At 45.3% G+C, this 23,092-nt stretch overlaps 1 pseudogene; it reads right to left on the minus strand.

Annotated features, from left to right (window-relative positions):
• Window positions 1–21,503: 21,503 nt before the first annotated feature.
• On the minus strand, window positions 21,504–22,168 carry LOC112672642 (SWI/SNF-related matrix-associated actin-dependent regulator of chromatin subfamily E member 1-like; annotated as a pseudogene).
• Between the last annotated feature and the right edge of the window lie 924 nt (window positions 22,169–23,092).

Here is a 23,092-nt window from a genome sequence, read left to right on the forward strand (position 1 = left end):
GGGAAAAGGGCGCTGGGCCGTGGCCTGTCCGCCCCCCACCCAGAGACCGCCCAGGCCGCAGATCTCCCGTGAGTCTGGGGCAGAGACTCCCGCGCTGCACCAGCCCTGACCTGGCACCGCGCTCCGCTCCCGGGATCCTGACCCGCCCGGCGGCAGAAAGGTAAGCGCTCAGAAACCCACGGGAGGAGTACGGGCCTTTGAGTCAGGATTCTTCCAGTGGCCAGGAGGACGAGGGCGCGGGACTCCAGGGCTCCAACTTGCAAGGAGAAAGGCACACTTTCCCCGTGGCTCTCCCACGCAGATAAGCACCACCAGAGTTTCCTTGTCTCCAGTTCTACCTGTGTCCTGCTCCTCTCAGGGCAAGGCTGAGACAGAGTTCAGATGCTGGGATCCCTGGGTGGCTCAGCGGTTTAGCACCTGCCTCTGGCCCAGGGCGTGATCTTGGAGTCCCGGGATCAAGCCCCACATCAGGCTCTCTGCATGGAGCCTGCTTCTCCCTCTGCCTGTGTTTCTGCACCGCCCCCCGTGTCTCTCATAAATAAATAAAATTTCTTTAAAAAAAAAAAAAGAAGTTCAGGTGCTGTTATTTTTTTAGATGAGGAGAAAGCCCACCTGCACCTGTGTGGCTGGGAAGCTGCTGTGCAGCTGTGTGATGAGATTCCTTACAATGAGTGCAGCTGCCTCCTCTTCACATTTCCCTGGAAGGGCAGGAATCCTGGGAGGATAGCCAGGGGAGGAAGAACCAATGCAGCCCTGACTGCTCCTCTCCAGGGAGCTGGATCTTCCCTACATCTCTGCCTTTATGGCCCTTGGATGTAGGAGTACCAGGTAGGAATGCTGAGTCCTTTGGATCTCTGGGCTGCGGGCCTGGCAACTGTCAATAGCCACACCAGTTGTCCTGATATATGAGTCTTCTTAGTGACTAGAGTCCGCAAAAGAAACCTGTAGTGAACATCATCCCTCTCCAACCAGTATAGGGTAGAAGCCCATCTCACCTACATATGGTTCAGGGAATACTTTGCAACCCTAGCCTGCAGAGAATACTCCCCTTCCTTGAACCCTTGATTTTCTCCATGCCCCTCAATGTGTAAATCTGGGTTCAGCTAACTCAAGAGAAAAGTTAACTTATTACAGGGATACTAGGATAGACAGGAAGACCAAAGAATTAAGGAAAATCCATTTTAGGAAACACCACGAAGTCAAATGGCAGGAAAGCCTGATTAGGGCATTGCTGCTGGCACCCCATCACTAGACTCTTGGCATGGGCACCACTGTGTATAATTTCTCAAGTCTCCTTCCATTATTACTACCTTTACTTCCTCAAGATTAAAAGTTTCCTGTGGGATCACTTGATTGGCTAAATCTAAGACACTTTAGGCACCAGCTGTCAGAGATGGGGAGAGAGCAAACATTGTCTCTAGGTTTCTTTTTTTTTTTTAAAGATTTTATTTATTCATGAGACACACACACACACAGAGGCACAGGCACAGGCAGAAGCAGGCTCCATGCAGGGAGCCTGACATGGGGGTGTCTCCAGGAACACACACTGTGCTGAAGGCAGGGCTAAACCTCTGAGCCACCTGGGCTGCCCTGTCCCTAGGTTTCTATATGAAAAGCAAAAACTCCTCCACCAATACTTATCTCATTTGGGGAATATCTCCCAAATCAGGAACAGTGTTCAGATGCTAGGTTTAAAAAGTCAAAATGATAATGTCACTACAGTCCACCCCTTTGTCAGCTCCACATCACGTGTGCCTTTCTTTCTGAATTTACAGTTCTTTCCCTCAAAAAATGCTCACATCCAACCTATGCTGCTATTACTCATACAGACTGTACTCAACTTGCTGCCACAGGGATAATACAAACCTCATAGCTCTAGGTTCAGGATCTTTGTTCTCTTCCCCTTGTAGTTCCCTTGGAATCCTGTCTCAGTATTCTGCAACCTGTGGACTAGACCAGATTATAAGGTTAATCATCATCATACATAACAATACAATAGCAAGAGAATAAAAACTGAAAAAATGCAAATGTTAAAATATACAAGCATCTACCATGACAAAGTTGAGGAGGTGAAAGCCACTATCTTTCTTTCTGCAATATGAGATTCTATTTTGTATTTATGACATCATTCCTCCCTTTTCCATGCTATGTTTCTTTTGCCTTCAGCCAGCAACTGAGTGGGTTTGTGTTCTCTACTCAGGGAAGAATCAAACCTTTGCTCCTGAGGATCTGAACTCTCGATGGTGCTGCCTATGAAGGCTGTGACGGCCTTCCATTAACTTTTACCCCTGGACATAATAGCACTAGGAAGCACCCCACCCCAAGGGAGCCCCCTTGGTTCCATGAATACTTCCTGTTGCCTATTGTGTAGAGTAAAAATCCTACTTCACCTTGATATTCAGAATTAATCACATTGGCCAGTCCTGCTATTCCCCTTTAACCTGTCCATCCACTGGCAAGAGCAACCAGAAATGACCAGGCAGCAATTTCTGCTTCTAATTCAGTAAAAATATTGCTGTTTCTCTGGTTGGAACTTCCCTCCTGGACTCTCTAGCCTTAATCCAGCAGAAACAAGAGCCACAGGAAGTGAGGGGGTCACTTAGTACTTGTAAGAAATGCCACTCCTCTTTCTGGACCCATAAGATGGGGTGTGGAAGCAATAGCATCCTGATATATTTTTTTAAAAAATTATTTATTTATTCATGAGAGACATACAGAGAGAGACAGAGACATAGGCAGGCAGAGGGAGAAGCAGGCTCCCTGTGGGGAGCCTGATGTGGGACTCAGTCTCAGGTCCTCGGAATCATGCCCTGAGCTGAAGGTAGGTGCTCAACCACTGAGCCACCCAGGTGCCCCACATCCTGATATTAGTCACTAGTTCAAAGCATATACCTCCTCCTTGAAGTACTGTACCCCACCACCACAAAATTCTTAAGTTCTTCTAACAAAGAGTCCAAAAAAATAATGGCTCAAACAAGATAAAAGTGTATTTTTGTATTACAAGTAAGGAAGAAAGATAGCTCTGCTCTGTGAACACATCTAGAGACCCAAGTTAATGAGGTACCTCAACAGGTACCTTCCAAAGTTGTCAGTCCTGGCCAGCAGGAAGGAAAGGGCGTAACAACTCCAAGCCAAGCTCTTTAAGAAGATGACTTTCAAGCTGTACCTGTCAATTCCACCCACATTCCATGGGGGAGAACTAGCTACAAGGGAGGCTGGGACAGGTTGTCCCTGGGTGGACAACCATATGCTCAGGAGAAAGGGAGAATGGGCTTGAGGGGACAAGCTGTAGTCTTTACTATACCATTCCATGGATCTATAAAGTCAGCTGCTTCTGGATAATGTGATACATAAGTAAGGTCAGTGAATCTCATGGACATTAGCCTGTTTTTTTTTTTAACTGCAAAATGAATTCCTGTTAAGAAGCAATGCTGTGTGGGCAATCAGATAGTTATAAGGCATAAAGTCCATGGATGATGGACTTTATTATATTAGCACAAGCTTGATGCTTGGTGAAGGCATAGCCAAACTTTCCACTAGATACCTGTGGTATCTCCCTGGGGCTATAGAACAGTTTGGGGGACTTGGAGTTGATTGCTGCTGCTGGAAAATTGGGCATTTTGCAGTGATGGTAACCAGGTTAGCTTTGATGAGATGTTTTGCTCACACAGAACTTTCATCTCAATCTCTGGGCCATGTGTTCCAAAGCAGACCCTGGGATTCCCTATGAAAGGAGACTGAGATCCAGAGTGGGAGGCATTTTGTCCATCTGATGATTTACGAACCATTTCTGTAGTGGGAGGCACTTAGTGACCATTTCCATAAAACACAAGTATTTTCACACTCTGTATCCATCCCTAATGAACCTTTTTTTTATACTTTTTCTTCCTTTTCCTTGTCCCAAATTTTTTAAAAGATTTTATTTATTTATTCATGAGATACACACACACACACACACACACACACACACACACACACATACAGAGAGAGAGAGAGAGAGAGAGAGAGAGAGGCAGAGACACAGGCAGAGGGAGCAGCAGGCTCCATGCAGGGAGCCTAACATGGGACTCAATCCTGGGACTCCAGGGTCAGGCCCTGGACTGAAGGTGGCGCTAAACTGCTAAGCCACCTGGGCTGCCCATCCTTGCCCCAAATTTTTAATCTTATTCCTTTCACATCCTTGCCACCTGTCTAAACCATTTGCTACTGCCCATACACTCAGTACAAATCCTTACATCGGGCCACCTTTCCCTACAGACTGAATGAACTGCAAAATATACTATTTAGCATTCTACCCACAGGGAAAGCTTCTCGTTTTTCAGAGCCACCTCTGATTGGGACTGTACAGCAATTGGCCATTTTTGGCCAGGGTTGCACTATAAACTAGACTTGACATTTTTCTTTCTCTGTCATCTGGTGTTAGGGTATTCCCCATGGGCTCATAGATGTGGAGTGAAGGGTAGCACATCACAGTACTTGTGATGGTGGGGCAAGTTGGTTGCCTGTAGTAAAAAGTGTAAGGAGGCCCTCATTGCCAGGGTCATGCAAATTCTGGGTTAGCACCTAAGTGAGTACCTCCATAAATTTATACCTAAGGCCTCTTGTCTACCTCACTCTGGTCCAGGCCTTGGTGAGTGGCCTGCACAGGATGCTTACTTATGCCTTCAGGACCTACTTGGACCTGATCCCACAGATTCCATTTCTACTTGATGGACTAACTCTAAAGGACACAGTCTGCACATGGCTAGGTACACCAGATAGTAGTCAGGTCAGTACATCTTGGTGTCTCATGTACACCCAGGCTAGTAACTATGTTTTTGTTGTTTTTTTAAAAAAATTTTAAAGTAGTCTCCATGCTCAACATGAGACTTGAACTCATGACCCTGAGAAGATCAGCAGTCACATACTCTACTGACCGGGCCAGCCAGGCACTCTGTAGCTATTTTCTTTTGAGGGAAAAAAAGGCTCTTGATTCTTTACTGGGCCATGAGAGGTGCCTCCACTGTAACATGCCATAGGCTCCATATAGCAACCTGATGTGCCATAGAAAATACAAACTTTTGGGATGCCTCAGTGGCTCAGCGGTTGAGCGTCTGCCTTTGGCTCAGGGCATGATCCCAGGGTCCCGGGATTGAGTCCTTCATTGGGCTTCCTGCGTGGAGCCTGCTTCTCCCTCTGCCTGTGTCTCTACCACTCTCTCTCTCTCTCTCTGTCTCTCATGAATGAATAAATAAATAAATAAATAAATAAATAAATAAATAAATAAAGTTTTAAAAAAAGAAAATACAAACTTTCTCCAAGCCTCATCCATGTTCTACTATCTCTTGATAATTAAATGGAGATGTGGTAGGAATCATCACCATTCACTTTTAACGTATTTTATGGTGTAATTTTTGTGATTCCTCCAGGACATAGATTTTTATTTAAAATATTTATTTTTTTAAGATTTTATTTATTTATTCATGAGAGACACAGAGAGAGGCAGAAACACAGGCAGAGGGAGAAGCAGGCTCCATGCAGGGAGCTTGACGTGGGACTTGATCCCGGGTCTCCAGGATCAGGCCCAGGGCTGAAGGCAGTGCTAAACCGCTGAGCTTCCAGGCTGCCCAAATATTTATTTATTTATTTGAGAGACAGAGAGAGTGTGGACAAAGGGGCAGAGGGAGGGGGAGAGAGAGAATCTCAAGCAGACTCCCTACTGAGCACGGAGCCTGACATGGGGCTCAATCTCACCACCCTGAGATCATGACCTGAGCCAAAATCAAGGGTCGGACACTTAACCAACTAAGTCACCAGCACCCAATGTAGCTTTGGATCTACTATTTTGGTAGGAAGTAGAGTTTCAGGGGCAGGGTGCCTGGATGGCTCAGTGGTTGAACATCTGCCTTTGGCTCAGGTCCTGATCCCGGAATTCGGAATTCAGTCCCATATCGGGCTCTTACGAGGATCTTTCTTCTCCCTCTGCCTATGTCTCTGCCTCTCTCTCTCTCTTTCTCTCTCTGTTTCTCATGAATAAATAAATAAAACCTAAAAAAAAAAGAATTCCAGAGCCTCCTATTTTGCCTTCCCAACTACTGGATTCCCAAAGTGTATTTTTTGCTAGTTTCTGAGGATAGAAAGGAAGATAGCCATGGAATGGGTTTGCAATCCTACCCAGCCCATTGTAAGGCAGGTTGAGTCCAAAAAATTATCTCATGACCTCCATAAGCCTGTACTCTGACTGAAGGGTCACAGGGGCATTTGTGTTAGCTGAAAGCCAGTGATGAATAACCTCTCAGAAGGGTGGATTTTTCTTTCTTTAGGGCCTAATTTCCCTGGGAATAGTCGAGGATTCCTTGAAGGAAGGTCAATAGGAGAATTCAATATAGTTCTGTGGTCAAGAGCATAGATCTGGAGCTGGCCTGGGTTTGAAATCTTTCTGTCTTCATTTCTTAAACTCTAGAATGTGGTAGTGCCTAAGTAGGTAGTATTGGGTAGTTTCCCCCTTCTACAGAAAAGTTTGCCCTTTTTATGGACAGTTCTGAGTTTTGACAAATGCACCCATTTGTGTAAGCACTGTAGAAACCCACAGATTATAACAATATAGTATAGTGAATGCCACTGTTGGTGAAGCCAGAAGGCGTTCCCAAACTGGCCTGGGAGGGGCAACCTGGGAAGACTACCTACAGGAGGTTATCTTTCAGCTAGGTGCTAAAGGGTGAGGAGGAGGTCTCACAACCAAGATATAGAACATTTTCATCATCCTCCCTCCCTTGCCTCCCTACCACATTCCCTCATATCCCTTTGTAGGCAATTTCTTCCCCTATCCCCAGCTCCTGATAACATCTGATCTGCCTTCTGTTCCTATTATTTGCCTTTTCCAGAATGTCATGTAAATGGAATCATATTGTATGTAGCTTTTGAGTCTAGCTTTTTTCACTTAACATGATGCAATTAAGGATCGTCCATGCCGTTACATGTATCAGCAATTCATTGCTTTTCATTGCTGAGTAATATTCCATTGTGTGGATGTATCATAGTTTGTGTATTCACTCATCAGTTAAGGGACATTAGTATTACTTCCAGCTTTTGGCAATTATGAATAAAGTCAATATAAACATTCATGTTTAGGGTTTTGTATGAACATAATTTTTCTCTTTCTTGGTTAAATACTCAGAAGGGGGGATTGCTGGGTCATTTAGTAGGTATGTATGTATAGCTTTATAAGAAACTGCCATGCTGTTTTCCAAAATGCCTGTGCCACTTTGCAATTCCATGAGCAAGGTATGAGATTTCTAGTTACTCCATATCCTGAGCTATACTTCAGTTTTTAAATTTTTAATCATTTTATTTTATTTTATTTTTTTTAATTTTTTTTTATTTATTTATGATAGTCACAGAGAGAGAGAGAGAGAGAGAGAGAGAGGCAGAGACACAGGCAGAGGGAGAAGCAGGCTCCATGCACTGGGAGCCCGATGTGGGATTCGATCCCGGGTCTCCAGGATCGCGCCCTGGGCCAAAGGCAGGCGCCAAACCGCTGCGCCACCCAGGGATCCCAATTTTTAATCATTTTAAAGTAATGATATCTTATTGTGATTTTAATTTTTTTACCCTAATGATTAATGATGTTAATCATCCTTCCATGTGTCTATTTGGTAAAGGATGTCTTCAAATCATTTGCTAATTTAAAACATTAGATTGCTGGGATCCCTGGGTGGCGCAGCGGTTTGGCGCCTGCCTTTGGCCCAGGGCACGATCCTGGAGACCCGGGATCGAATCCCACATCGGACTCCCGGTGCATGGAGCCTGCTTCTCCCTCTGCCTGTGTCTCTGCCTCTCTCTCTCTCTCTCTCTGTGACTATCATAAATAAATAAAAAATTAAAAAAAAAAACATTAGATTGCTTACTTTATTTTTATTGAGTTTTGAGAGCTCTTTATGTATTCTGGATAGAAATCTTTGATCAGATATCTATTTTACAAATATTTTCCTCCAATCTGTAGGTGGTCTTTTAATTCTTTTAGAAGTCTTTTTTTTTTTAAAGATTTTATTTATTTGACAGAGAGTAAGCAAGCAGGGGCAATAACAGGCAGAGGGAGAAGGAGAAGCAGGCTTCCTGCTGAGCAAGGAGCCTGATGCAGGCCTTGATCCCAGGACCCTGGGATTGGCAGACGCTTAACCAACTGAGCCACCCAGGCGCCCCTGAGTTTATTGAAGAGCAGAAGTTTATTATTTTATTTTATTTTATTTTTTAAAATATTTTATTTATTTATTCATGAGAGGCACAGAGAGAGAGAGAGGCAGAGACATAGGCAGAGGGAGAAGCAGGCTCCACGCAGGGAGCCCGACATGGGACTCGATCCCCGGTCTCCAGGATCACGCCCTGGGCTGAAGGTGGCCCTAAACCGTTGGGCCAGCAGGGCTACCCGAAGAGCAGAAGTTTAAAATTTTTAGGAAGTCTAGCAATTTTTTCTTTTATAGATAATGCTTTTGGAGTTATAACTAAGAAATCTTTGGCTAACCCAATGTCATAAAGATTTTCTTCTGTTTCTTCTAAATGTTTTATAGTTTTAAATTTTACATTTAGATCTATAATCCATTTTGAGTTCATTTTTGTACCTGCTGCAATGTATTCATCAACTTTTTGGTATATGGATTATAGGAGAGTTTCGAGGATTAAATGAACTAATACGTGTAAAGCACTTGGAACAGTGCTTGGTTCATAATTACATTCAATAAATGGTAGCTATAATTGTGAAAGAACATTATTGTGCTGTTATTACAGAATTCCTCATTACAAATGCTTAATTTCCCTTTTACTTAAGGGGCTTTGGGTCTGTGAAATGACTCAGGTCTGGGAATCGAAAGAGATGCCTACATTCTCTATCATTGGGGGCTTACTATCTATCATCATTACTTATTCACTTACTCTTTAAGTAACAGAGACCTAAAATAAGGATTAAATAAGATAGAAGTTTATTTCTCTCTCATGTGACAACCCAAATGTATGCTGTCCAGAGGCCGTGGTAGGATGTCTCTATTTCAGAAGGCCATCCCAGAACCTAGGCTCCTAAAAGCTTGTTTTCTTACCATCACTAAAATATTGCCCTGGTCTACATTCCAAAATGTCTCATAACCACTTCTTATTTTTAAAATAAGATTTTATTTATTTCTTTATTTGAGAGAGAGAGAGTGAGAGAACACAAGCAGGGAGGACAGCCGGCAGAGGGAGAAGAAGCAGGCCCCCCGCTGAGCAGGGAGCCTGATGCAGGGCTCAATCCCAGGAGCCTAGGATCATGACCTGAGCTGAAGGCAGATGCTTAACCAACTGAACCACCAAGATGCCCCTCATAACCACTTCCTTTTTTTTTTTTTAATAGTTTTTTGTTTAAAGATTTTATTTATTTATTCATGAGAGACACACACAGAGAGAGCCAGAAACACAGGCAGAGGGAGAAGCAGGCTCCATGCAGGGAGCCCGATGCGGGACTTGATCCCGGAACTCCAGGATTACACCCTGAGCCAAAGGCAGACGCTCAACTGCTGAGCCACCCAGGCGTCCCTCATAACCACTTCTATATTCTGAGCAGCAAGATGGAGAAAGAGGAAGAAGAAGGATGCAACCTGGTGGTGCTTGGATAGCTCAGAGGGCTGATATATAAATTTGAATAGCTTGTCACCTGTCCCTACATCTTTGAGACATCTCCGGTAGGAGCATTAATTGGCCTAGCTTGGGTCATGTGCCCTGGGCTGGCTGAGAGTGGGGTAGAGAGAAAAAGTTCTGGCCCCTTTGCTTCTCTGGGGGCAGATGAGATTATGCCTTCCTCCAAGTCACACACAAAGGGTTCCTCCCAAATTGGAGTGTGTCTACATGTGGAGTAGCCAAGCACACAGTTGTTCACTGTAGTTGGGGACTTTCTGGCTCTCCTCCATATGGCCAAAAACCCCTCTCCAACTGCAGCCTGCCCTTGCATTTAACCTATGCTGCTGACAAACCCCAGCGCTGGAGCCACATCTCCACCGAATGCTTTCTCTTTCACCAGGCCACAGAGCACTGCTGGAGAAACTCACACAGCGAGAGGATAAGTAAATCTGTGGGGTCCAGCTTTTGTTGAGTCTCCCCAGGGCCTAGAAATCCTTTTATATTAGATATCATGCTATTGACCTCTGAAAAGTAAGATTCTTTTCATATGTGGCTCAAATGAACAATAATTTTTTGAACAATAATTTTTTTTAACAGCATCTAATATCCATTCCACATTCAAACTGTTCCCCAAATCTCATAAAGGTGATCTTTCTGTAAGGAAAATACAGTTATATCACTTCCTCCATCAAATTATTTTAACATATCAGTATTGTAAAATAATGCAAATGCAAACAGTGCAAAGTGGTATGGGGTAAAAAGGAAGAGTGTCTCTCTTCCTCCTTTCCTTTCTCTTCTCTCCTTTCCAGTCCAACTCCTCAAGTATTGATTTTTTGTTTTCTTTCAGTAAGTTTCCAGACATTGACATGCAAGCAGGTGCATATATAGGTATATCCTCAATACAGAATCCAAAAGGATCACACCATAAACACGCTCATGTGACTTGCTTTATTTATTTGATAACCTATCTTGGACATCTTTCCATATCAGTAAAAAATGGAAAATTTTCAGTTATTCCTGTCTCCCTGTCTCCTTGGAGTGCCAGCTCTACCAAGTAGTGTGTAGTTCCCTGAGTGCGCCACAGTCTCATGCTGTTGTGACCATGTGCATGTCATTTCTGGTGTCTGGAATATCTTCTCTTTTGTTGGACCCAGTAAACTTTTTTTTTTTTATTCTATTTATTTATTCATGAGAGAGAGGCAGAGACACAGGCAGAGGCAGAAGGGAGAAGCAGGCTCCATGCAGGAAGCCCGATGTGGGACTCGATCCAGGACTCCAGGATCATGCCCTGGGCCGAAGGCAGGCGCTAAACCACTGAGCCACCTAGGGATCCCCTCGGACCCAGTAAACTCTTACCTTCTGCAAAGCCTCACTGCCCTTGGGAAAGAATTAAGCTTTCTTCCCAGTTTCCCAAATGTCCTTGGTATTCTTCTCTAATCACATTCATCATGAGGTTTTGAGTGCTTATTTACCTTTTTCTCTCATGAGACCATAAGCTCCAGAGGTCATCCTCTGAGTTATAACCAACTCTGTCCCAGTGCCTGTCTCAGAGTAGAGTCAGAGTGGTGCTTAATAATAGTTGTTAGTGGGCTCCTTCTCCCATCCACAGAGATCAAGAACATCTTCTGGTAAGAGGAATGCAGGGTCACTGCCCTCCCCACATAGTTCAGTCAGCAGGACACTAGGAGACAAGACCTGGAGAGGACTGAAGATTGAGATTCACCAAGTCTCATTGGCATTCAGGGGAATCCTCTGAATTATAATAAGCCAAGATTCCTCTGTTTTGGGGCTCTCATAATTAAGGCCTATTGTGTGAAGGCAGAAACTTTGCTAAGAATAGTTGGGGACTTGGGTAACAATGACCCCAAGCCCACCAGCCTGATCTTGGCATTTCAGGGACAGACAGAGTGAGAATTACTGAACATTGGTTGTACCCAGAGAACAAGGCTGTGTTTCACTAAAACAAATAAGACATCTTGGGATGCCTGGGTGGCTCAGCAGTTGAGCATCTGCCTTTGACTCAGGGCGTGATCCTGAAGTCCCTGGATCGAGTCCCACGTCGGGCTCCCTGCATGGAGCCTGCTTCTCCCTCTGCCTGTATCTCTGCCTCTCTCTGTGTCTCTCATGAATAAATAAAATCTTTAAAAAAAAAAACAAACAAGACATCTTTACAGTGGGTGGGATAGGGAAGATCCTTCTTCCCTGCGACAATTAGGCTGGGGCTAAGGTAGAGGAGGATTGTGGGTATGGGCTAGCTGGATTGAGTCCATGGAATTTCTGGGAGAGAGGATGGAGTTCTGCCTTCAATGGAAGGTGTGGTAGGTACTACAAATTGGCCCAGTATACATTCATCCAACCCTCTGCTAGTATGTTTTCCTCTCACAAGGTTATGGTCAAGGTATCATCTGGGGCTGCAATTTCATTCGAAGGCTTGACTAGGGAAGGTCTGCTTCCAAGTTCATTTACATGGTTGTTGACAGAATTTAGTTCCTTAAGGGTTTTTGGACTGAGGACTTAAGCCCTCAGTTTCTCACTGGCTATTTACTGGTAGCTTCCCTCAATTCCTTGCCATGTGAGTCTCTCCACGGGGCAGCTCACAACATGGCAGCTGGCTTCATCAGAGCAAGTAAGCAAGAGAGTCTGAGAGAGAAAGCAAGATGGAATACATAGTCTTTTCATAACTTAATCTCAGGAGTGACATTCCCTCATTTTTGCCATACTGCATTCATTAGAAACAAGTCTCTAGGTACAGCCCACCCTCAAGGGAGGGTGATTCTACAAGGGGAGAGAGATTACACAGGAAACAGGGATCACTGGAAACCATCACAGAGACTGCCTATACCACACCCGTCACTTGTAAAAGCTCTCAGTACCAGGACTACTCCTTCCTCCTCCCATCTGTATCCTGACTCTCTCCCAATGACCATGGCCATACAAGGCAAGCATCCTTATAGCCCTGGCTGCCATTTTTTCCATCTCTGATCCTTCCTTCATTTTTGTCTTTGTTTTGTCAATTCTCTTTTCTCTGATTCCTTCTCTTCTCTCGATTTCACATCCTCGATTTTTCACATAAAGCCCAGGACACAGGATACCCCTAAAATTGAACCTCTGCTGTCTAGTAGGGGATGCCAGGATTTAAGAGGACTCTTCCTCCATGCCTTTAGCACCTGAGGCAAAGGAGGGGTCTTGAGGGCACCCAACTGAGCACCAGAAGACCAAGAGAGTCAGGCTCTCCTGGATCTCCCCACATGCTTCCACAGAGGTCCACAAGAAGGTGCTCTCCATCCTGCACCTGTTCCTACCATCTCCAACCCACCTCCCTGAACACTACTCAGATGAAGATTGACAACTGAAGCAGAACACTGTCATACACAGGAAGGCTTGGGAAGGGCACAGTGCAGTGTGAAGAAGAGTGTGGTCCACATGAGTCCCAGAATCCTTCCAGGAGCTTGGAGCAGGTCAGTCCTCAGACCTGTGGTCAGCCTCGGGTTTCCAGAAGCAGGATGGCCAATACTTCTTCCATGCCCCACTCACCATCTCTGCCAAGGTGCACACTCCTCCAGGGGGGAACCAGGGACAAGTCATCTCGGTGTCCTCAAGGCCTGAATGAATGAATGGCCAAACAAACAAATGAGCAAATGCTTGAGACGCTTTGATGGAGCTGTATGTGCACATGTGTGAAATGGCATGTGTACAAACATATTCGTTGGAGCATTATCTGTAATCTCAAAGATTGGAAACAGGGATCCCTGGGTGGCGCAGCGGTTTGGCGCCTGCCTTTGGCCCAGGGCGCGATCCTGGATACTCGGGATCGAATCCCATGTCAGGCTCCCGGTGCATGGAGCCTGCTTCTCCCTCTGCCTGTGTCTCTGCGTCTCTCTCTCTCTCACTGTGTGCCTATCATAAATAAATAAAAGTTTAAAAAAAAAAAGATTGGAAACAAATTCAATGTCCATCAGTAGAGGACCAGGACAATACATTATTTATCAGTGTAATAGTATACAGCCTTGAAAGGAATGGGACAGCTCTCAATATACAGATGTGGAACAAACTCTAGTTATAGTGTTAGGTGTAAATAACAGGATGCAGAATAGGGCACATACTAGGCTGCCTGCCACGTATGCTATGTCCGAATATGTGTAGAAAAGCTCAGGAAAGATACCCAAGGGAAATAGAGCTCTGGCTCTCCGGGGAGAGCAACAGGATACCAGAGCTAGAGGGTGGAAGGAAGGCTGACGTGTCACTGTTTGGAACTGTTTGGATTTTGTATTGTATATTATTTAATCAAAACAAATTTTAAGAGCACACATTTGGAGCCACAGACTTGGATCACCATCCTGGTTCTGCCAGTCACCAGCTGTGTGATTGTGAGCGAGTTATATTGGTCGTTGAGTATCAGTTTCTTCATCTGTAAAAATAGACTGTGAGGAGTCTGCCCAGTGCTCTGAGAATTGCCACAGGTGTTTCTGTGGTACATTTGGGTGCCCAAGATTTTGCTGACACCACTGCCATTTCTACCACTACACACAGATGACGAATGAGGACAAACCTCTGACCGGAGAGGCCAAAGTCATGTATTAAAACCTCACAAAAGGCAGTACAGTGAGAGATCGACAGTGGGATCCTTGACCCCATTGACCTGAGACCCAGGATCAGAGACCAGTTTAAATGTCCTCTGAGGGGGCATGGGGGGCGGGGGCGCAGTCAGTTCAGCGTCTGACTCTGTTTCAGCTCAGGTGATCTCAAGGTCATGAGATCAAGCCCAGTGTTGGGCTCTGTGCTCAGCGTGGAGTCAACTTGGGATTCTCTCTCCCTCTGTCCCTCCCTCCCCCTAAAATAAGTAAATAAATCCTTAAAATAAATAAAGAAATGTCCTCTTCGGGTTCACCTGCCAGGGTCATTACCTAAGGATTCTCTTCTCTCACTTCAGCAACCGTGGCCAGGATCAACCTTCTCCAGGACCCTGCTTCAACACCAGACAATTATGTCATAAAATTCCTCCCTTGCTTCCTCTCTCCCTGTGTCTCACCAGTGAAAGAATGGTGCAAATACAAAGGAATATAACATGTAGTCAGCTGGGGTTCTGCAAGGGGAAGTGCTTGAGATTTCAAGGTTAGTGGTCTTTGGAGACACTCTCCCTAGCGTGAGTGCTAGCTTGGGGCACTGCATTATTGCAGGCTGCAGTGTCACCCTGGCATCCAAGCTATACATATCGGGGATACTCTTTCATTCACCATTTATTCATCTGACAAAAATTAATTCAGTTCCTTCTCTGGGCCACAATTGTAAAGGAGGGTAAGCTGCCTGAGGAAGTTATGGCCCATTGGTGAAGGTACGCATTAGATACACGAATAATAGGAAAGTGCATCAAGTGTCAGAGAGACAGCCAGGCTTTCCAGAAGTACCAACTAGAGGTACAGGACCTGGGGCAGGGGTCAGAGGACTCTTCTGGGAGGAAGCGAGGCTTCAGCTCACACCTGAGGATGGAGGGAGGACAAGCGCTAATGAATAGAAGTGGTTTTGTGTCAGCTGCTGTGAAGGTGAGCCGGTGGATATAAATGCCTCGTGCAAGACCCAACACACTTGTAAGCGCTCCATCAGTTCCAGACAGGACAAGGAAGGAATTTCCCCAGATGCCCAGGCCTGAGCTCAGGGCTGCCATTACCCTAACATGCCACAAGGCGGAGCTCATCACCTGTTATAGTGTGTCCCGGGCCCCGGCCCTCCGCCTGCAAGTGGCTGGTCTCCCGGCAGAGGCTGGCTATTTCCACCTTACAGAACTGTCACAAAGCGCCCCCCAAACACCCCCAACCCCTGCTAAGTGTAGTGTGTCCCAGAGCCTCAGTGGCTCCTGACAGCCCTGTCCTTGTGTTTCCTCCAAGAGCCCAAGATTTGTTCCTTTGGACTCTCACCACCTCACAATAGCTCTGATTCCCCAAAATAGCCACCACTTATGCTATGCTCTTTTCAGCTTTCCGGGTTCTTCCCACCTGCACAAAAAACCCACTGAACCCACCTCTCGAGCAGCATGGGTGAGAGTGAGGCTCTGCACCTGGCACCTCTGGGCCATGTAGACCAGCAGAGCTTCATTTCTCTGCACAGACCCCATTCTCTTTCCAGAGAAAAAGTAACTTCCCACAAGTCTCCCCCCAGAGTTAGAAAGGTACTTGGTTTTGAACAGTCCCCCACCCCACACCCTGATGGCTTCTGGAGAGGGTTGGGTAGCTACATGATCTAGAGACAGATCTATTGTCCAGTCTTCATTCTGCTGGTAACCTTGGGCAAGTTGTGTCACCTCCATGGTTATCTTCCATGAAATAAGATTTTTTTAATTTATTTATTTTAGATTTTATTTATTCATGAGAGACACAGAGAGATGGGGAAGAGACATAGGCAGAGGGGGAAGGAGGCTTCCTGTGGGGAGCCTGATGCAGGACTCGATCCCAGAACCCCAGGATCACAACCTGAGCCAAAGGCAGGTGCTCAACTACTGGGGCTGTCCCACCACCCAAGCACTCTGAAATAGAAATTTTTTTTAAAGATTTTATTCATTCATGATAGACATGGGGAGGGGGTGGGCGGGGGCAGAGACAGAGGCAGAGAGAGAAGCAGGCTCCATGCAGGGAGCCTGATACGGGGCTCGATCCTGGGACTCCAGGATCACGCCCTGGGCCGAAGGCAGGCGCTAAACTGCTGAGCCACCCAGGGATCCCTGAAGTAGAAATTAAAAGAAGATCTAACATTTTACTTTTTGGGATGTTAAGGTTGTTTCAGGGAAAGGGAACAAGCCACTTTAATCCTTTTCTCCCCTCACCCACGGGACATCTTTAAACATACGCTGAAACTGACATACAGGTCATTTCCAAAAAGGAGAGGTGGCCGCTTCTTGACAGATGGCTTCAAGCCAAAGAGGTGAACCTGGGTTCAGGTGGGGGCGGGCAGGAAATCGGCATCTCCCTAACTCTCTCCCAAGAGGGCTCTGGCTGAGGTTAAGCACTGACAAGCAGAGAACCTGACAAGGTCAAGAAAAGGACAGCAGGATTTCCAGGCAGAGGAAGTCCATGGATGGGACTTCACGGGTCAGTTACTGGGGACTGTCTGGGCTCTTTGGCGGGCAGGAAGAAGACTTCTACCATCTGTGCCCAGCTCAGTGCCCGGCACTTAGAGAGCCTTCTGGGGTCAAGAGTGACCAAGCCTTCATCCCTTGGCATTGGTTTGGTCATGGCTCATTACGGCCAGCAGATGATTTAGCTCCTTTTGGAAGATGACAGAGGCCATCCCAAAGGTGCCCCACACAGACTGCAGTTTGCTTCTCAGTGAAACAAGAGTTGGACCACATTGAAGGTTTTGAAACTGTATTTTTCAGTACCCCTCAGAGACAAGGAGGCAGGAGGGGGATGTGGCAAGGTAGACAACAAATGTGCAAAGCCCCCTGTCCTCATTTCACTATAGAAGCTCCAAAAGAACTTGTGTTTTGTTTTGTTTCTGAGAGAGAGAGAGAGAGAGAGAATGAGAAAATGCATGCATCAGCAGAAAGGGGAAGGGCAGAGGGAGAGTGAGAGAATCCCAAGCAGGCTTCATGCTCAGTGCAGTCTGAGATGGGGTTTGATTTCATAACCCTGAGATCAAGGCCTGAGCCAAAATCAAGAGCCAGATGTTTAATCGACTGAGCCCCCCAGGCACCGCAATAGGTTATGTTTGTAAATAAGATGCAAAGAACAATAAAGAAAAATCCATACAACTTATTTAACAATTAGTTATAAAATGAATACCCCATCATGCAGTCAAGAAATAGAACATTGCCTGTGCCCCAGGATCCACCTGAATGTCCTTCTACTTCCCACCTTAGAGGCACCTGACTTGATTTTAAGGGAGCTGACATGTAGCTTTTACATGTATGTGGCAGGGGGAGGGGAGCGTGTTTTGGCTGGGGTGGGCCTCAGATGCAGAGTCCAATTCACCATATTCCCTGGATCATGCATCAGGATCAGGGGCTCATACAGGGCCTTCTCTTGTATTCTTTGATATGCTTATTTTTTTTTTTTTAAGATTTCATTTTTTTTTTTTTAAGATTTTATTTATTTATTTATTCATGAAAGACTGGGAGACAGAGAGCGCCAGAGACAAAGGCAGAGGGAGAAGCAGGCTCCATGCACCGGTAGCCTGATGTGGGATCCGATCCCGGGTCTCCAGGATCGCGCCCTGGGCCAAAGGCAGGCGCCAAACCGCTGCGCCACCCAGGGATCCCTGATATGCTTATTTTTTTTCCTTCATCTCCATCACTGCTCATATTTGCCCTTTCCCCCAAAGACACTTAACATACTGTATTTGGCTTATGTCCCTGGGTATATATGTATCTTTGAAAAATATATTGTGCTTTATGTATTTATGCATTTGAGATCACTTTCTAGTCCTTACTTTTGTCACGTTATTCATAGAATATCTCAAACCCATTGCTTCTAACTGCTACCTATTTACTCCACAGAATGCATCTATCTATCACATTTACTTGTCCTAGTGATGGATACCTAGGATGCCGCTGATTCCTCTGCTGCAGCCAACAACACTCATATGTCCCCTCATGGAGCCCAGATTGAGTAGCTCTGAGGCATGTGGCCAGGAGGCAATGATGTAAGGCAAGGCAAGCAGGCTTAGGCTTGGCTGGTTTAAATAATTTCAACAGGCTCTTGGGTGTAGGAACTGTCCTTAAATTGCCTGGTCTCTGGCCCTGGGTGTGATGGGAGCAAAGAAATAGTAGCTGCTTGGGGCAGGAAGAGCTGGCTAGAAGAGGCATAGGGGTGTGGGCTCTGGACCTGTTAGTTTATATGTGAAAGGTGTTCTCGTGGCTGAATCCTCTGCTGTCTCTAGGAATTGGCTGGGCCGCAGAGGCCAGTCTCCCCAGGGTTAGTAAGGCCCCCAGAAACAAAGAATCAGAATAAAAAGACATGCAATGTAACGCAATAGGTTTGGTAGAACTTTGCTCTTAAGCCAACAGAGCTGAAAAAAATTTTTAAAAGGAGATGACCTTGTCATCTCAGTTATTTTCCTGATTGTTGGCTCATTTTCTATTTCTTCTTGCTCAAAGTTTGACATTTTACATATCAATAAATATTCATTTCTTATGGACCCAGTGCTTCTGGAAAGCTAGGTCATGGCTCTTCTGGCACCCTCCAGTCCTCTTTGTGACCTTTACTTCTCTAGCTCCCTTGACAATTGTATAAAGTCTAATTCCTGTAATAAATCATTGATTCTATGACTTAGTGGTTCTGCTTCCCCAACTGAACTCTAGTAGATAACTTTCCTACAGAATTAATGGAGAAGAAGTTTTGTACCAACTCTGGCCTCTCCAGCTCTGGACCTTTCCCTGAGAGAGAAAGACATTTCTCTCTTGTTTAACCACTGTTACTTTGTCATTGTTGTTGTTTTTTTAAATATTTTATTGTTAAGTAATCTCTACACCCAATGTAGGGCTTGAAATCACAACCCTGAGATCAAAAGTCACACACTCTTCCAACTGAGCCAGCCAGGTGCCCCTAAACCACTGTTACTTTGATCTGACTTCACATTGATGAGACATCTACTCACTTTGGACCCTACCTATTGTTAGAACTTTTTTTTTTTTTCTATTGTTAGAACTTTATAGGAGAGAAAGCACTTGTATCTTATTTGCCCCTTTTCATTTTTTCAATTTCTTTCTAACAGGAGCTTAACCCATAGCTTATACAAATCCTCCCTCACCTACACTATCCTACTTTTCACCTGGTTGAATCCTACTCATCCTCTCCTTTTTCCTGACTTCTAAGTCTGATTCCCTTATTGTAAGGGCATTCTCCTAATACTCTGGGCTTCCCCTTTGCTAGCACATGCATAATCTAATAAATATTTGTTGCCTGTCTCTTGCATTAGACTAGACCTTGCCTCTTTTATTCCTGCTGTACCCCCAGCACATAATGCAGAGCTGACACACAGCCAATGACTGAACAAATTAGCACTCTCCAGGGGGACTACAGAGAGGAAAAATCTTTTGGTGCATTTTGCTAGGAATGTGCAGCAGCCCTGAACCCCTTGGGTGGAACCTGGCTTATCAGACTTTGCTGCCCACTCTCCCTGTCATCCTTTCCAAGACCATCTATTCCAAAGCCTTGAACTACTTTTTAAATGTTAGGTGTTTCACAACCAGTTATTGCCCACAAAGAGGGGATGATATGTGTGTGCCAGACATCAAGACTACTGGACCCCCCCGCCAGCTATGTGTGATATGTAGAACCACTGGTGGGGTGTACCTGGCCCTGGTTATCTTCTCTAAGAGCTGCTAACCAAATCCCTCTGCTGAGGAATGGGCCCAACTGGGTTGCCACTAGTCCATGGGACACTTTACTAAGAATTAGAAAAAGTGCCCCTTTCATAATACCTTTTATTGCCATCTGCCAAAATAGAATATGCATATTTACAATGTCTGTAGTGTGAATGGTACCCATTGGAGTTATGCATTACACAGTCAGCATAACCATATGTGGATCTATGTCCTGCCAGCCTCCCTGTCAGCCTTGTCAGCATCATGTTCCTCTGCCTTCGTCTGGAGCCAACCTAACTTAAGTTGGCCAATCAGATTGGTTCTCTCAGAAATTTAAAGTTGTGATACAGAGCTCTAGTTTGTCATTATTGAACTGGGGAGAAAATGCAGAATCATGGCTGGGATAGCCATTTCCTGCCATGTGTCAGTTAGAATCCCTGACTGCAAGCAACAGAAACCAACCAAAATAGCTAACTTAGCTTAAACAAGATGGGATGTGTTGGAAAGAATCTGGGAAAGCCAGGAACCCAAATGCCAGGCAGGAGGAACAACAGGAATAGCCTCACACCAGAGCAATCTGGCCAGTGCCCCACTGCCTAGAGGATGAAGGGACAAGTATGGTGGGACATGGATGGTGGTGGGCACTGACATGGATAAGGGACTTCTGTCCATTTCCTCCTTCCTGTCTCTCCATTAGGAGAGTCTTCAGTCCTTCAGTCTCCATCAGTCTTCAGGTGAGAGCATCTGATCAGCCATGCAGTGATAGTGAGAGTTGGGGTGCTCTGATTGGGAGGGGACACCCAAATGGAGGCATCCCAATTGAGTCAGGGCCAGCAGTGCAGGCAGTGAAAGAATTCACTTAAGGCAGAACAAAGGAGCTAGAAGTTTATTGAATGTACTGCAAGGAAGAGAGGGCAGGACAGCAAAGGAGAGACTTTGCCAGGAGGCAGTGGTGGTGGGGCCATAGTTATACGGCAGAATGGGGAAGTATGGGAACTTATGCAATTTTCCCTTTTTAGCAATCCAGGGAAATGTGCCTGATTATAATTGGTCAGTTAGAACCTGTGGTTATTTCGAGGTGGGTCTTTTATTTATTATTTTTTAAAAGATTTCATTTATTTATTTGACAGAGAGGCAGGGGATGGGCATAAGCAGGGGGAACAGCAAGCAGAAGGAGAAGCAGGCTCCCTGCTCTCTGGGACCATAACCTGAGCTGAAGGCTGACACCCAACCAACTGAGCCACCCAGGTGCCCCCAAGGTGGTTCCTTTAATGAGCCAGTCTGTATTTGGCTTGGTGGTTGCTGTGGACCCTTTTGCCTTGATTAAGTTTCCATTGCTCAAGCCTGTTACCTAAAAGTGGCCTCTCCAGGCTCCATCCCTCTCTTGTTGTTCTCTTTTTTTATTTATTTAAAGATTGTATTTATTCATGAGAGACACAGAGAGAGAGGCAGAGACATAGGCAAAGGGAGAAGCAAGCTCCCCGTGGGGAACCTAATGAGGGACTGGATCCCAGGACCCTGGGATCATGCCCTGAGCCAAAGGCAGATGCTCAACCACTGAGCCACTCAGCCATCCCTATAAAGTTATTTAGACCACATTAAACAAGGCCACATTTCTTTCTTTCTCATCTTCCCATATAGGGTCCTGTGGTGGCTCCTCTTGTGTTGCACTGTTGCTCTGCAAGTCAAGCATCACTCTCACTAGTTCCACCACTCCTGCTCACTCTCAGGACCAGACGTGCCTTCTTCACCATTCTCTTGGCTTTCTGTCATTTCTTCAAAGCATCTCCCCTATCTCTGGTGGAATGCTTTTTCATATTACGTTTCTTCAGTTTTGTTACCTGCTCGCTCTTCCTCAGGAGCAATGCTGCTCTCTGATCCAGTTCAACTTGCTCTGCTGCCTCTTTCTCCTTCTCCCTGCCTTTTGCAAGTCGGTTCCTCTGCCCGTGCAATTTCAACTGCAATTTTCTCTTGATCCACTTCTACCTTTGAACCACACAACCTTTCAAGTTCATTGTTAAATGAGTCTGTGCTTTCCAGGAACTTCTTTTCCCAATGTTGCTCCTCTATTTGAAGAAGTTCAGTTTCTAGTTTTCACTGATAAATAAGAATTGAACTTGTTGCTTGAGGTCCTGCATTCTAGCTGTTATGACAACTGACCAAACATCTGGTACCACACTTTCACTAGGTATCACAGTGATGGTTTCTCTTAAAAGAAGTGGCTGTATGCTTCACTGAAGAGCCACCATCGAAAGATCATTTAGGGGCAGCCCGAGTGGCTCAGCAGTTTAGCGCCACCTTCAGCCCAGGGCATGATCCTGGAGTCCTGGGATCAAGTCCCACATTAGGCTCCCTGCATGGAGCCTGATTCTCCCTCTGCCTGTGTCTCTGCCTCTCTCTCTCTCTCTCTCTCTCTCTCTGTGTCTCTCATGAATAAATAAAATCCTAAAAAAAAAAGATAATTTAGGAGAAAACCAAGGTGACCTAGGGTATGGTTTTATATATAATGCCAAAGGCACTATCCATGAAAAAAATAATTGATAAGCTAGACTTCATTATAGCTAAAAACTTCTGCTGTGCTGGAGCACCTGGGTGATTCAGTTGGTTAAGTGTCTGACTCTTTGTTTTGGCTCAGATCATGATCTTATGCATTGTGGGATTGAGACCCAAGTCCGGCTCTATACTCAGCAGAGTCTGCTTGGGATTCTCTCTCTCCCTCTGCCCACCCTGCCCCCCACCCTCTTGTGCTCTCTGTCTGAAATTGATACATAAATCTTAAAGCAAACAAACAAAAAACCATTCTACAGTACAAGACACTGCCAAATGAATGAGAAGACAAGCCACAGACTAGGAGAAAATATTTACAAAAAACAGGGGATCCCTGGGTGGCGCAGCAGTTTAGCGCCTGCCTTTGGCCCAGGGTGTGATCCTGGAGTCCGGGGATCGAATCCCAAGTCTGGCTCCCGGTGCATGGAGCCTGCTTCTCCCTCTGCCTATGTCTCTGCCTCTCTCTCTCTCTGTGTGTGACTATCATAAATAAATAAAAATTTAAAAAAAAACAAAAAAAACAAAAAATACATCTGATAAAGTCCTGCTATCTAAAATATACAAAAAACTCTTCAAACTCAGCAATAAGAAAATGAACAATCCAATTTAAAAACTGGGCAAAAGACCTGA

Source organism: Canis lupus, chromosome 28, assembly GCF_003254725.2.
Source record: "Canis lupus dingo isolate Sandy chromosome 28, ASM325472v2, whole genome shotgun sequence".
Lineage (NCBI taxonomy): Eukaryota > Metazoa > Chordata > Mammalia > Carnivora > Canidae > Canis > Canis lupus.